At 36.2% G+C, this 14,186-nt stretch overlaps 1 protein-coding gene across 3 annotated transcripts in view; it reads left to right on the plus strand.

The window, feature by feature from the left end:
- The window catches only part of ALDH1A1 (aldehyde dehydrogenase 1 family member A1), a 305,164-nt gene that overhangs the window by 136,913 nt on the left and 154,065 nt on the right, over positions 1-14,186 (plus strand). The window contains exon 1 of one of the 3 annotated variants that reach the window (XM_003935614.3): positions 922-1,027. The exons of 1 other annotated variant lie outside the window; for it this stretch is intronic. The gene's annotated coding sequence lies outside the window, so the exon portion shown is untranslated. Of the gene's footprint in view, positions 1-921; positions 1,028-14,186 lie in introns of those variants that run through there. One more of the 3 variants, XM_074394666.1, reaches the window with a different exon arrangement.

The following is a 14,186-nucleotide window of genomic DNA, read 5'->3' on the forward strand; positions in this document are numbered from 1 at the left end:
AATACACTGAAGGGGAAAAATCCTTTAATTTCTCAACTAAATAATACAGAGTTATACATACCCAGGGAACTAAAGACTAGATGGAACTAGCAGAGCCTTTTCCATTCTCAGCCTAGGCTAGTACCCCAAAAACCATGTTTATTAAAATGTAGTCTCTTCCTGGCCCATGGATACACTGAGATAGATTTTCTTGTATGTTGAGAAATAATTACTTGTCATTTTCATCCCAACATCTTTAGTTTGATTATAAATGAACCATTGAAGACATGTATAAAAAATAGGTATAGCTCTATCGGTTTCTTATCAAAAGTGACATTCTTCTGCCTATTATTCCCAGCAGTATCTTGCTATTTCCATCTTGTCTGCCTATGGGAGTCAAGAAATGATTTTATTTCTTTAATGTGCTAAAGAATACAGCTAGTGTAAAGGGTTTGGAAAGACTGCAAGAGAATGTGAAGCATCTGCATATACAGGAAATAACTTTTAAGTAAATGAGTGATGACATTTGCAGTTTAAGTTTTCTCTTTCAGGTTTAGAGTTCAGGAATAAAACACTGTGAGTGTAAGATTGTAAATACTAGACCACCAGCGGAGGTTTAGGACACTCCTTTGACCATTCACAAATTGGATGGTATGTTTTGATGGAGTGTGCCCTCCTTCACCAGGTATTCCAGGTTATGAGGGGAGGATGCAAGCTGTGAATCAACATAACTAATTGAGACAGAATTTATGCTTTGTGCTTCATGGATCTTTTTTCCATTCATGTCCACTTCAAGAAGGCAGCCAGCTCCTTCATGCTTTTAACCTCGCAGGAGGTTTGTGCTGTAGGACAGAAAGGCTAATTATCCAGCAGATAATCTCCCTCCCTGGCACTCCTTGAGGGAATTATGCCAGATAGAAGAAAGAGAGACATGTGCCTTGTGGAAAAGAGAAAGTGAGAGGGGTGGCAAGGCCCAGAAGTCCAGGATGGAAAGAGAGATCTGCAGACTCCCAGGGAACCTACAGCTTTCTCCACAGCATTGCTGGAGGTGAGCAGTTTTGGGTTAGGTGGGAGGGGTGTGGCTGCATAGTATGCCCAAGGGGCTGGAGTCTAGGCTGAGTTTCACAGCCTTTGCAAAGTTTACAGGGCTTCCAGATGGCACTAAAACTCAAGGCTCTCAGATTTCAGTAGTCCTTGTAAGTTTAGACAAGGCATCTCAGCGGTAACCGGGATGAGTAAAAGACCCCCAAGTGCTTTGGTTTTCATAAGATGTGTGTGAGTGAGAGAGCACCAAAATAAATTCAGATTGAATTATCACAGGATTTGAGCTCAAAAAAAAAAAAAAAAAAAAAAAAAAAGTAAGCTTATTTTAAATAAATACATTTGATTTCTCAGATTTTTTACTAAAAATTATATTTACTTTAGTTCAAGTTTGGTTTCTATTCTGAGATTTTACCCTAAAAATGTAGCTATTCATGCCAACAAAGGCAAATAATGTTTTTGTTCCAAAGAAAATACAAAATGCAAGAAGTGGGGAGAAATGTATAAGAACACCTTTTTAAAATAATCTTTTCTGGGTAAACATACTACTTGATAAAAACTCAAGGAAATATCATTATTATGTAACAGGCCAATTTTTGCAAGATAAGAGTTAGGGAGGGGTGCGATGAGTAGATTTTAACATCCTTGTACCTCCAAGTGTGCATGGCAAAAAAAAAAAAATAATAATGTTTGGGCTTTTATGATGTGAATCAAGATATGGCTTCATGGCTGAATTATCCAGTGAAATAGAGAAGTTACTATTCACAACCTTTTATGTTAAAGTAACAAGGAGATGACATCCGAGACCTAACATAGATCATACCACAGTTCCTCCCGTTCATTGTTCTAGCCACACCTGCTGTACCTCAGGCTTTCAACAAACAAGGTGTGTGCCAGCTTGTGGCTAGAAATTCTCTGCAGATAATTGTTCATCTTTTATTCTGGCTTATCTAGAGCTAAGTTCAGGATAGACAAGTGTTTCAGACATCTCCATTTTAAAGCAAAGCCAGGTTTTTTTCTTGAGATTTTGCCACTCCCAGCATGATGCTGGGGATCCTACTGCAGTTGCAGTTTCAAGCTGTGTTTCCTGTCCCAAGAGCTCATGAACCTCCACATCAGCAGATCTGGTACTCACTCACCCTTCTGGATTGCCTTCTTATTTTTATTTTATTTTATTTTATTTTTTTATGAAAGAGTCTCATTCTGTCTCCCAGGCTGGAGTGCAATGGCACAATCTTGGCTCACTGCCACTTTCACCTCCTAGTTCAAGTGATTCTCATGCCTCAGCCTCCTAAGTAGCTGAGATTACAGGCATGCACCACCACACCTGGCTAATTGCTATATTTTTAGTAGAGACAGAATTTTGCCATGTTGGCCAGGCTGGTCCCAAACTTCTAGCCTCAAGTGATCCATCCACCTTGGCTTCCCAAAATGCTGGGATTATGGGCATGAGTCACCGCGCCAGGCCTAGATTGCCTTCTTATATCAAGTTTGGTTTCTAATTCAAGCCTCTAGATTCCCTTACTTTTACTTTCCTACATTGATTCAAAAACGAAAATTGTTAAATAGTGTTGAGATTTTTCAATATGCTTTACCAAAAAAGGTTTTCCTGAATATCAAATCAACCATCTTTACTCTATTTTCCATTTTCTATCAAATGCATCTGAGTCAGGTTTTTGCCCATGTCACTACACCAATGCTAATGTTAAAAGGTAAGTTTCAGAAAAAGGTGAAATCATGACCCTCATGCAGATATGAAAACGAACATGTGTTAAATAATCTTACATAATATGAGGGAACCAGGGAGATATTATAACTGATTCAAAGGAAAAGTTAAACAGCACTAACTTATCTGGAGCACAAGAATGTTAAAATCAATTGCAAATGCAGACAAAACTGATTTTTCCACATTCATTTACATCACTACCAAACTGGACACAGGAAGTCAATTAACATCACAGGAAGTCAATTAATGTCACAGGAAGTCAACGTCAGATTTTATCAGTTATCTACCACTTACAAAGATTTGCAAAACAGCTCAAAGACAATGATCCGGGGTAGAATCTGATACCCTAAAAGAGTTGTCAGACCATGTATAGTTGTCCACTGAAGCCCAAAATTTCTTTCATACATGAATCTTGTCAAGGTCATTAATGACCTCTACACTGAAAAATTCAATGTCACTTCTCCATAATCATCGTGCTTCAGCTATTAACAGCTTTTGACATAACTAATGACTCCTTTGTGAAAAAAAATTATTTGCTGTCCCCTTTGTTGATTTCTCTTTAGTTTCATAAACTCGTCTCCATCTATACTCATTGTGTAGGTGACGTCATCCAATTTCAAGTATTTAAATACCAACTATAAGCTTAAAATTCCTCAGATTTTATCTTTAGTCCCAACATCTCCTGGATACTCCTGACTTATACACTTTTTTGCTAACATCTACTATTCAGTTGCCATCTTAAATTTCTGTTATCTGGAACTGGACTTCGATTTATTTCAATCTACCCCTTTTCGGCACACACTCACACACACGCAAACACCAATCCCCCCACACACGCACCTAATCTTCATGCAGTTCTAGTTGCTCAAGCCAAGATGGCAGAGTCATTTTAAATATCTCTAGTTTGTCCCTCCAGGTTCATTCTCTTTTCTAAACCCTGATCCATGACACCAAACTAAACTGAACGTCACTTTGCAGTAAACATCTTGCAAGTGTGTAATATCCTTTAATACTTGCCTTTCTGCAGCCTATTCTCATATGCAAACAAAGCAATCTTTTAAAACAAATGTATCCCACCCTTCAGACCTTATGCTATTCCTTAAATATACTTAGAATATTCTTGTCTCAGGGTCCTTACTTGCCTGGAAGGTGTTTCCCTTAGATAATCCATTTTGATTTCTCCTTCACTACAACTCTGTGAATAAATGTCACCTTATCAGAGGAGATTTTCCTGACTCTCATCTGAAAGGGCATCCTTCCCTCTCTCCACTATTATTCTCTATCCCAGCCGCTCTGCTTCATATTACATCATAGCACTTACCGCCACTTTACATAATTTATATATCTGTAGTGTATTTATAGTTAAGGTTTATTTGGTATATTTTCTTCTCAGAATCTAATTTCCATGAGAGTAAGAATTTTCGTCTGTTTTTTTCCAGTGATGTTTCTGCTGTGTATATAAACATGTCTGCATTATAGGCACTCCATAAGTGTGTGGAGTGAAATGATGAATGAATGAATTGACCAATGAGACAGAAATTATGTTTTGGCACCCTGAGTGATACATGGTCAGTCCTACTTTTATTTGAGTCCCAACCATTTTTCAACAGGAAGAAAAGAAATTCCCTATGTATAATCACAAATACAATTACATGTTTGAAAGATGTTCATTGGTCTCAATGTGACTTTAAAGCTGGAACACAAACAAAATCAGAGTTGAGCAATGATTTCTTCAGAAGCCAACAATGAGGAAACAAGTCCACAGGATAAACAAAGATGTATATAGAAAGAACTTTACCTCACTGTGGGTTCAAGTTATATTTTCTCTGAGTAAAAGAGCACAGTTATACTATTGATAGTGTAATTAGTGTCTTGCTTCATTCATAAAATTGCCTTGAATAAAGTAATGATTGTCTAGTGAATTTCTAAATTCTCCCTTGGAAGAGAAATATAAATATATCAAATTTATATTATGCAAGCAATAGAATAAATGTTCTTCATCTTCCTTTTACACAATTACTTTATTTCCTTTTTATAGTTTTGCATTTATAGCCTTCTATACTTTTTATTGTATCAGTAATTATTAAAATTCAGCTCTTTAATGAAGCAATCTAAGCTTTATCCTATAGATCTCTGAAAACATTTAAGCAACTCTCTATGGTTAACTCTATACCATTAAATTATTTTTCATTTTATTCTCATGATAGTAATAGAGTATATTGGTTCTGGTATTTTTTCTGAAGATTACCAGCATAAGAATTATCTCAGGAAGCCAAATTCAAACTTCTGTACCATCTTATTTGATAAACAATTAAGAATAAGGCCTATTTTTTGGTGTAGTTTTTTTTTTTTAGATTGAGTTTTGCTCTTGTTGCCCAGGTTAAAGTGCAATGGCACAATCTTGGCCCACTACAGTCTCTGCCTCCTGGGGCTCAAGTGATTCTCCTGTCTCAGCCTCCCGATAGCTGGGATTACAGGCACGCACTACCATGCCCAGTTAATTTTGTATTTTTTTTTTTTTTAGTAGAGATGGGGTTTCACTATGTTGGCCAGGCTGGTCTCAAACACCTCACCTCAGGTGATCTGCCCACCTTGACCTCCCAAAGTGTGGGATTACAGGCGTGAGAGACTGTGCCCAGCCTAAACCTACTTAAATTAAATAAACATAGGGAACATTTACTGGCTCAAAATAATTGTAAAGCATAACTGGTAATGGTTTCAAATATGGCTTATTCTAGTAGTTCAAATAATAGCTCTGGAACCTGCCATATCTCGATCGTTAGATTCTACTTTCCTTCATATTGAGTGATTCTCAGACTCCTCATGACCAGATATCTGCCAAAATCTCTGTTTCAGGAATAAATAATGTCTCTGTCTCTTTCCAGTAGCTCTTGAAAAAGCCTTAAAATTAATTTTGTATACCTTAAGAAAATCAGTAACTTTTTCTCTGTCCTAGCAATAGCAAGGTTGAAGCAAAAGAAAAACAGAAATATTCATTTATAATAGGGACTAAATGTGAAAATTTTTAGGCTTAAATATAGCAGTAGTAGCATAAAATTTATATAAAAGTTTATAAAAACCCAAATGAAGTACATTAAATAATCGTCATAAGACCATTATAGAAATGTCACTACTTCTAAAATTAATATACAAATGTTATGCAACTCAAATTATAATCTTAATAAGCTTTTCTGTTAAACAATACAAAGTGATTCTAGAACATATGTGGAAAAATTTATCTCTAGAAATAGTCAAGAAATTTATGAATAATAAGGCAAAGGAGACTTTGAGATACTAAAATAACTGTGAAGTAACTATACAAAGGTAAATGTATAATATTAGCACAGGAATATGTAAATATATTAGTCATATATGCCTGAGCATCCATAGAAGGATTTAGTAGATATAGGATTTTAATGGCACTTAGTGAGAAAGACTGTCTAATTTAATAAACAATACTTATATGTTTGATTATCCATGTAGAAGAGAAGAAAATTGAATTCTCACTCTAAGAAAAATATTGAAAGAAAATTTATAATGCTATTTGTATAAATTCGAAATGGGAAAGCTATTCCCAAGTATGACAGAAAACACAGAAACCATAAAGGAAAAGCTAGATATATTTGGCTATTTTTAAATCACATATTTTTACATGGCAAAAATTACCAGAAACAAAATGAAGAAACAAATTTAAAGATAGAAGTGTGGAAAATTAAATTAAGTGTGAAAGAGGTTTATCTTTCTAAGGGACTAGTTATTAAAAGATCATTACATGTAAAATCCTTCTGCAGAATTCATAGAATTATCAAACTGTATAAGCAATAGAAAAATTTCAACTTGTATCAATGAAACTATTTCACAGTTAATACTTACGCTTTTATTGTCCAGAAATATCTTTCTAATGAAACGATACTTCTAGAAAAGCATGAAAAAAATTACTCAAATTCTTTATTTTAAAAATAAGTAAATAAGCAGAATGTTATTCATTAGAAAAGATATAGAGTAAAACAGAGGAAAAGAAAGACAAAGGCAATGAAAAATAATAACTCAAAAATGTCTCTTTCTAAATTTTGTTTTCTTGTCAAAACAACAAAAGTTTGAAAGGGTCAACAGATTTGCACTTTTGACGAATAAGGAATTTTAGAAATATGAGTCAATTTAAAAAAATCCCGTTTTTCTGTCCCAATTATGAAATGAAAAATAGGATTCTGGAAAACATAAAAGAGGCATGCCACAAGATAAACAAAAGTTACTAGTCTTAGATGACTTTTAAATTATGAACAAAATGTAGACATTGTAATAACTGAAATGTTTTTTAAATGTAGAGTTTGATCTAATTGAGGAGAAAATCCACAGCATCTCTAACGAAAGAAACTATAAAAAGGAACTACTGCTAAAATAGCTTTCTCAGGGGGCCATGGTAACTGTGAGCTAATGCCATTTGTGTTTGGTAGAAGGTGGGGAAGAATGGGGGATCATTCACTTTTGAAGGACTTGAGTGGATGAATGCATTCATTCTGTCCCAGATGCATTTCATTAAGAAAGAATGAACTAACTAACATTGCCAAAATTAAGTTCACTTAAGGTATCAGGTCAGGGATGTTTTTCATGACCTGTGTCTTTAATAAGGGTATGTTGGCCCTCAAAGTAGCTACGGAAAATATCAAATGCTGAAGAAGGTGTGGAACAACCAGAGAGCTGTTTTATGGCACTAGTAGGAGTGTAAATTGGTACAACAATGCTGAAAAACTAGCTTGCTGTTTAAAAATTAAACAAATGAATGTTTGTGACTCAGCAGTTCCAATCTTAGGTTTACGTCATCAACAGAAATGCGTACATATGTTCACCAAAGAATGTGCCCAAGAATGCCCAAGCAGCACTATTTGTAATAGAACCAAACTAGAAACTGTCCAAGTGATTACTAGTAACAGAATAAACTCATAAATTGTTGTATTCACTTAACGGAACACTCTACAACAATGAGAATAAATGAAATACAGCTATACCACAGGGAAATATGTCTTGCAAACACATCATGGATGAATCTTACAAAAGCAGTGTGGTACAAAAGAAGTCAGGCACAAACAACATGTGTTGTTTATTTCCCTTTATAGACAATTAAAAAGCAAGCTAAACTATGGCATTGGAAGCTGTCTTTGAAGCTCAGAAACCAGAGACTGTAAGGGGAATCAGAGGACAGGGGACTCTGGGATGCTGGTAGTTCTCAGTTTGTAAAAATTCATCAAGCTTTATAGTTATGTTTTGTACATTTTTCTGTATATATGCTATATTATAATAAAAAGATCCCCAACAAAGGTGTGTTTGTGTAGAACAGAGCTGGAAGGAATGAGTAGAAGTGAGCAAGTTAATTTTCCTTAAATAGAGGGAATCATTTCTAAAATGCAAACAGCAACTTTCTGTTTATGAGATAATGGACTTCATAACTACCTTGCCCTATAGCCTGAGAAAAACAAAATCTTTGATTCTTATCTCAAAACCAAAGGCTAATATTTCTCCTCCTTCAAATAATAGGTTTCATATACTAGATTCCATTATGTAAAATAATAATATTGCTGTATTAGTCTGTTTGCATTGCTAGAAAGGAATATCTAAGACTGGGTAATTTGTAAACAAAAGAGGTTTAATTGGCCTACAGTTCTGCAGGCTGTACAGAAAGCATGGCATCTGCCTCTGCTCCTGGTGAGGGTCTCAGGAAGCTTACAATCATAGCAGAAGGTGAACGGGAAGCTGATGCATCACATGGCAAGAGAGAGAGCAAGGAGGAGGTGGCAAGCTCCTTTATTTTTTTTATGTTTTGTGTGTATGTTTATTTTTCATTCATTTATTTTTTACTCAACAGGTTTTTGGGGAACAGGTGGTATTTGGTTATGTGAATACATTATTTAGCGGTGATTTCTGAGATTTTGGTACACTCATCACCTATCAGTGTACACGGTACCCACTGCGTAGTCCGTTATTCCTCGCCACTCCCAACCTTTTCCTAAGTCCCCAAAGTCTAATGTATCATTCTTATGCCTTTGCTTCCTCATAGCTTAGCTCACACAGATGAGTGAGAACTTACAATGTTTGATTTTCCATTCCTGAGTTACTTTCTTAGAATAATAGCCTCCAATTCTATCCAAGTTGCTTCAAATGTCATTATTTCATTCCTTTCTATGGCTGAGTAGTATTCCAGGGTGTACATATGTGTGTGGATATGCGTGTGTATCACATTTTCTTTATCCACTCATTGATGGGCATTTGGGCTAGTTCCGCATTTTTACAATTGCAAATTGTGCTGCTGTAAAAATGTGTGTACAAGTATATTTTTCATATGATTACTTCGTTGCCTCTGGGTAGATACTCAGTAGTGGGATTGCTGGATCAAATGGTAGATCTACTTTCAGTTCTTTAAGGAATCTCCACACTGTTTTCCATACTAGTTTACATTCCCACCAACAGTATAAAAGTGTTTCCTTTTCACTGCATCTCTACTAAGATCTACCATTTTTTGATTTTTTAATTATGGCAATTCTTGGAGGAGTGAAGTGGTATCACAATGTGGTTTTGATTTTCATTTCCCAGATAATTAGTGATGTTGACCATTTTTCCATATTCTTGTTGGTCATTTGTATATCTTCTTTGGAGAATTGTCTGTTCATGTTTTGAGTCCAGTTTTTGATGGGATTTTTTTTTCTTGCTGATTGGTTTGAGTTCTTTGTTGATTCTGGATATTAGTCCTTTGCCAGATGTATAGATTATGAAGATTTTCTCCCACTCTATGGGTTGTCTGTTAACTCTGCTAATTATTTCTTTTGTTGTGGAGAGCCTTTTAGTTTAATTAAGTCCCATCTATTTATCTTTGTTTTAGTTACATTTGCTGTTGAGTTCTTGGTCATGAAGTCTTTGCCTAAGCCAACGTCCAGAAGGGTTTTTCCAACCTTATCTTCTAGAATCTTTATGGCTTCAGGTCTTAGATTTAAGTTTTTGAGCCATCTTGAATTGATTATTGTATTGAGTGAGAAATGAGGATCCAGTTTCATTCTTCTACATGTGGCTTGCCAATTATTGTTGAACAGGGTATCCATTCCCCACTTTATGTTTTTGTTTGCTTTGTTGAAGATCAGATGGCTATAAATATTTGCATTTGTTTCTCTATTCTATTCTGTTGGTCTATGTGCCTCTTTTTATACCAGTTCTATGCTGCTTTGGGGACTATGGCCTTATAGTATAGTTTGAAGTTGGGTAATGTGATGTCACCAGATTTGTTCTTCTTGCTTAGTCTTGCTTTAGCTATGACATCTCTTTTTTTGTTCTATATGAATTTTAGGATTTTTTTTCTATTTCTGTGAGGAATGATAGTGATATTTGGATGGGGATTGCACTGAATTTGTAGATTGCTTTTGGCAGGATGGTCATTTTTACAATATAGATTCTACCTATCCATGAGCATGAGCTGTGTTTCCATTTGTTTGTGTCATCTGTGATTTCTTTCAATAGTGGTTTGTAGTTTTCCTTGTAGATGTCTTTTACATCCTTGGTTAGGTTTATTCCTAAGTATTTTATTTTTTGTGCAGCTATTGTGAAAGGGGTTGAGTTCTTCATTTGATTCTTAGCTTGGCTGCTGTTAGTATATAGCAGAGCTACTGATTTGCGTACATTAATTTTGTATCCTGAATCTTTGCTGAATTCACTTACCAGTTCTAGGATCTTTTCAGGTGGGTCTTCCAGGTTTTATAGTATATGATCATACAATCAGCAAACAGCAACAGTTTAACTTCTCTTTACCAATTTGGATGCCCTTTTTTTCTTCCTCTTGTCTGATTGCTCTGGCTAGGACTTTCAGTACTGTGTCAAATAGAAGTGGTGAAAATGGGCATCCTTGTCTTGTTCCAGTTCTCAGGGGGAATGCTTTCAACATTCCCCAATTCAGTATTTACAACACATTGCCACATCTTTCTCTTTTCCTATACTTTTAACAAAATCAATAAAGGTGTACATGCAGTATTTTACACTTGTTATTTGTAATATATTATTTCTTCATTCCAAAAAATATACTTCTACATATTAACCATCTGCATTCATGAGTCACACTTTAGTTTTAAATTTTAGTTTGGAATATTTTAAACACAGAGAAAACTAGAATGAAAAACATAATGAACAGCCTTCAACCATCAAAAAATTCTATGAAATTAAATATTATATTATTGAAACTCTGTAATACCTTCCCCATCTTAAATCCTTTATCCACAGAATACTGGAATGTGCATTTATCATCCTCATGTAAGTATTGATTCCCATAGTATAAACATTTGAATATATTCACACAAAATACACCATGATTTTTCAGGTGTTAAAAATATTTATGTAGGCTGAGCGTGGTAGCTTACACCTGTAATCCCAGCACTTTGGAAGGCTGAGGCAGGTAGATCACCTGAGGTCAGGAGTTTGAGACCAGAATGGCCAACATGGGGAAACTTTGTCTCTACTAAAAGTGAAAAAAAAAAAAAAAAAATAGCCGGGCAGGGTGCAGGCATCTGTAATCCCAGCTACTCAGGAGGCCGAGGCAGGACAATCACTTGAACCTGGGAGGTGGAGGTTGCAGTTAGCTGAGATTGTGCCTCTCCACCCCAGCCTGGGTGACAAGAGTAAGATTCCGTCTCAAAATATATATATATGTAAATATTATAATATCTTGCTCCATATGTGCTTCTGCAATTTATTTTTTATTGAATGTTTCAGCGATGTATCCATATTGATTTATGTAACACTAGCATACTTGTTTACACTACTTAATTCTATTATATGAATACAACATAATTATGTATATCCAGCATCTTATTTATGAGCATTGGGTTGTTTCCAGTTTTTCACTATTAAAAAAAAGCTACAATGGATAATGCATACCTTCTTTTGCATATGTGTGAGGATTTCTCTATTGAAATTCCTAAATCTCAAGCAAGTCATCTTCAAGTTTATTTAAAACTTTCAAATGTTTCTTCATATTACATACCCCATCAGAGTGAATGCAAGTTCTCATTTCTCCAAATACTCACCACTATTTGTATTGACCTATTTGTAAATTGTAGATTGTTTGCCGACCTACTTGTGCAAATGTATTTTAGTTTGCTTTAATATCTATGTCACTAATTAGTACTGAGGTAGGTGTCTTTTCATGCTTGTTGGCCTTTCATATTTTTACCTATTTATAAACCTTTCCCATTTATTGGAATAGAGATTGGTGACTTTTTCCTTATTAATTTAAATAAAGTCTTCTTAATTCTGGATACCTAATTCTCTGTCTTCCAAATCCTCTGTCTACTCTATGTGTTCCAAATATCATTTTTCACTCTCTGGCTTCTTTTGCTTTTGTCTATTATGCCTTCTGTTGAACAGTAAAATTTCAATGTAGAAAATGAACTGCTTTTTCTAGATTGCACTTTCAGTATCTGGTTTAAGAAAGTTTTCTTTATTTTTCTAAACATTTAAGGTTTGACTTTTTTTATTAAGGTCTTTAACCTACTGAAATTGATTTTCTGAATGGTATAACTTTGGAATGTTCTGGAGACACAACTTTATATTTTGAGATCCTGCCAAAATTTCTTTTAAATTAAGGCATATACTGTTGAAAGTATCGCCATTATGGAAACTATATAAGTTTTGAGTTGAGTTTGATGTCGATTTTAATTCTGCATTAAGCCTTACCTGAAGAATATCTTGGGTATATTCATCTTTCTGAGCCTCTTTTTCTGCAAAATAATTCGTACGAGGCTGGGTGTGGTGGCTCACTCCTGTAATCCCAGCACTTTGGGAGGCCAAGGCGAGTCGATCACTTGAGGTCAGGAGTTCAAGACTAGCCTGGCCAACATGGTGAAACTCCGTCTCTACTAAAAATACAAAATTATCCAGGTGTGGTGGCAGACGCCTGTAGTTCCAACTACTCAGGAGGGTGAGGCAGGAAAACCACTTGAACCTCGGAGGCAGAGGTTGCAGTGAGCTGAGATCATGCCACTGCACTCTAGCCTGAGGGACAGAATGAGACTGTCTTTAAAAAAAAAAAAAAAAAAAAAGAATACTAATGCCTGTTCCATGGTTTGTGTCAAAATTAATAATTTAGAAATATCTACTTTGTTGCCTGACATACAGAGTACACTATCAGGGACTTGATCTCTGGCAGCAAAAGGAAATACGAATAACTTGAGAGAACCAGAACAAATCAAGATGAATGCTTGCTTATCTAATTTTAGCATAGCAAGGTGATGATAAATAAAAGCCAATATCCCACATTTTGGAAACTAATAATGTGAATGTCTTTTGAGATTATAGGATCAGACTTTCCCTCTGCAAGTCTTAGATAATCCTAGATTAGGAAATGAAGATTCAGAGTTATGCCCAGGACAAGGGACAAAAGAGACAGTTCTCTGGGGCTGAGAGAAAGCTCCTTTGCTTCTTTGTTTTACCGGCCTCGACGTGTTCATAAGCTGGAGTGAACAGTTCTAATGGGGATTGGATTGGTCAGGGTAGGGAGTAGGTGGGGGGACCTATCGTCAGGGAGAAAGAAAGCAAGGAACGGGTCCAGGGTGAGATCTGGGAAGGGTCTGTGCTTAAGCAGTAGGCTGTAGTACTTTTTAATTTTTCTGGTGTCACCCTTTTCAATAGCCCCAGGCCTTCAAGTAAATTTTCTTCCAAATTACAGCTAAATCTCAGTTATGCCCTTGAAAAATAGGTAAATTCTTGCCGGGTGCGGTGGCTCAAGCCTGTAATCCCAGCACTTTGGGAGGCCGAGGCGGGTGGATCACGAGGTCGAGAGATCGAGACCATCCTTGGTCAACATGGTAAAACCCCGTCTCTACTAAAAATACAAAAAATCAGCTGGGCATGGTGGCGCGTATCTGTAATCCCAGCTACTCAGGAGGCTGAGGCAGGAGAATTGCCTGAACCCAGGAGGCGGAGGTTGCGGTGAGCCGAGATCGCGCCATCGCACTCCAGCCTGGGTAACAAGAGCGAAACTCCGTCTCGGAAAAAAAAAGAAAAAAGAAAAATAGGTAAATTCCAACACCCATGCTTGGATACAAGCTGTCCAAGGAGAGAACAGTGATCCTTCTCTCCATCAGAATGGACCAAAGACACGGCAGATGCCATCAGACAACAATGTTTCTGGTGGAGCCGATGGCACTGTCAGCCACCCAAGCTTTTGTGTTGGCAGGATACAGTAGTCAGAGTGGGAGAAGCTCAGTGACATTTTGGAACGCACTTGAGATGTTGCCTTTGGAAAGTTTCCTAAATACCAAGGACATACTTTGATTGTGGTTCTGGAAAGACACATGAGGGCTAATTTCCATTAAAATATGCCATAAAAATGAGAGGAAGGTTGAGAAAGCCTGGAGCAACAGTGTGCACTTGTAATCCCCAGGAGACCGAGGTGAGAGGATCACTTGAG

The sequence above is a fragment of the Saimiri boliviensis genome, chromosome 2, assembly GCF_048565385.1.
Source record: "Saimiri boliviensis isolate mSaiBol1 chromosome 2, mSaiBol1.pri, whole genome shotgun sequence".
NCBI classification, from domain to species: domain Eukaryota; kingdom Metazoa; phylum Chordata; class Mammalia; order Primates; family Cebidae; genus Saimiri; species Saimiri boliviensis.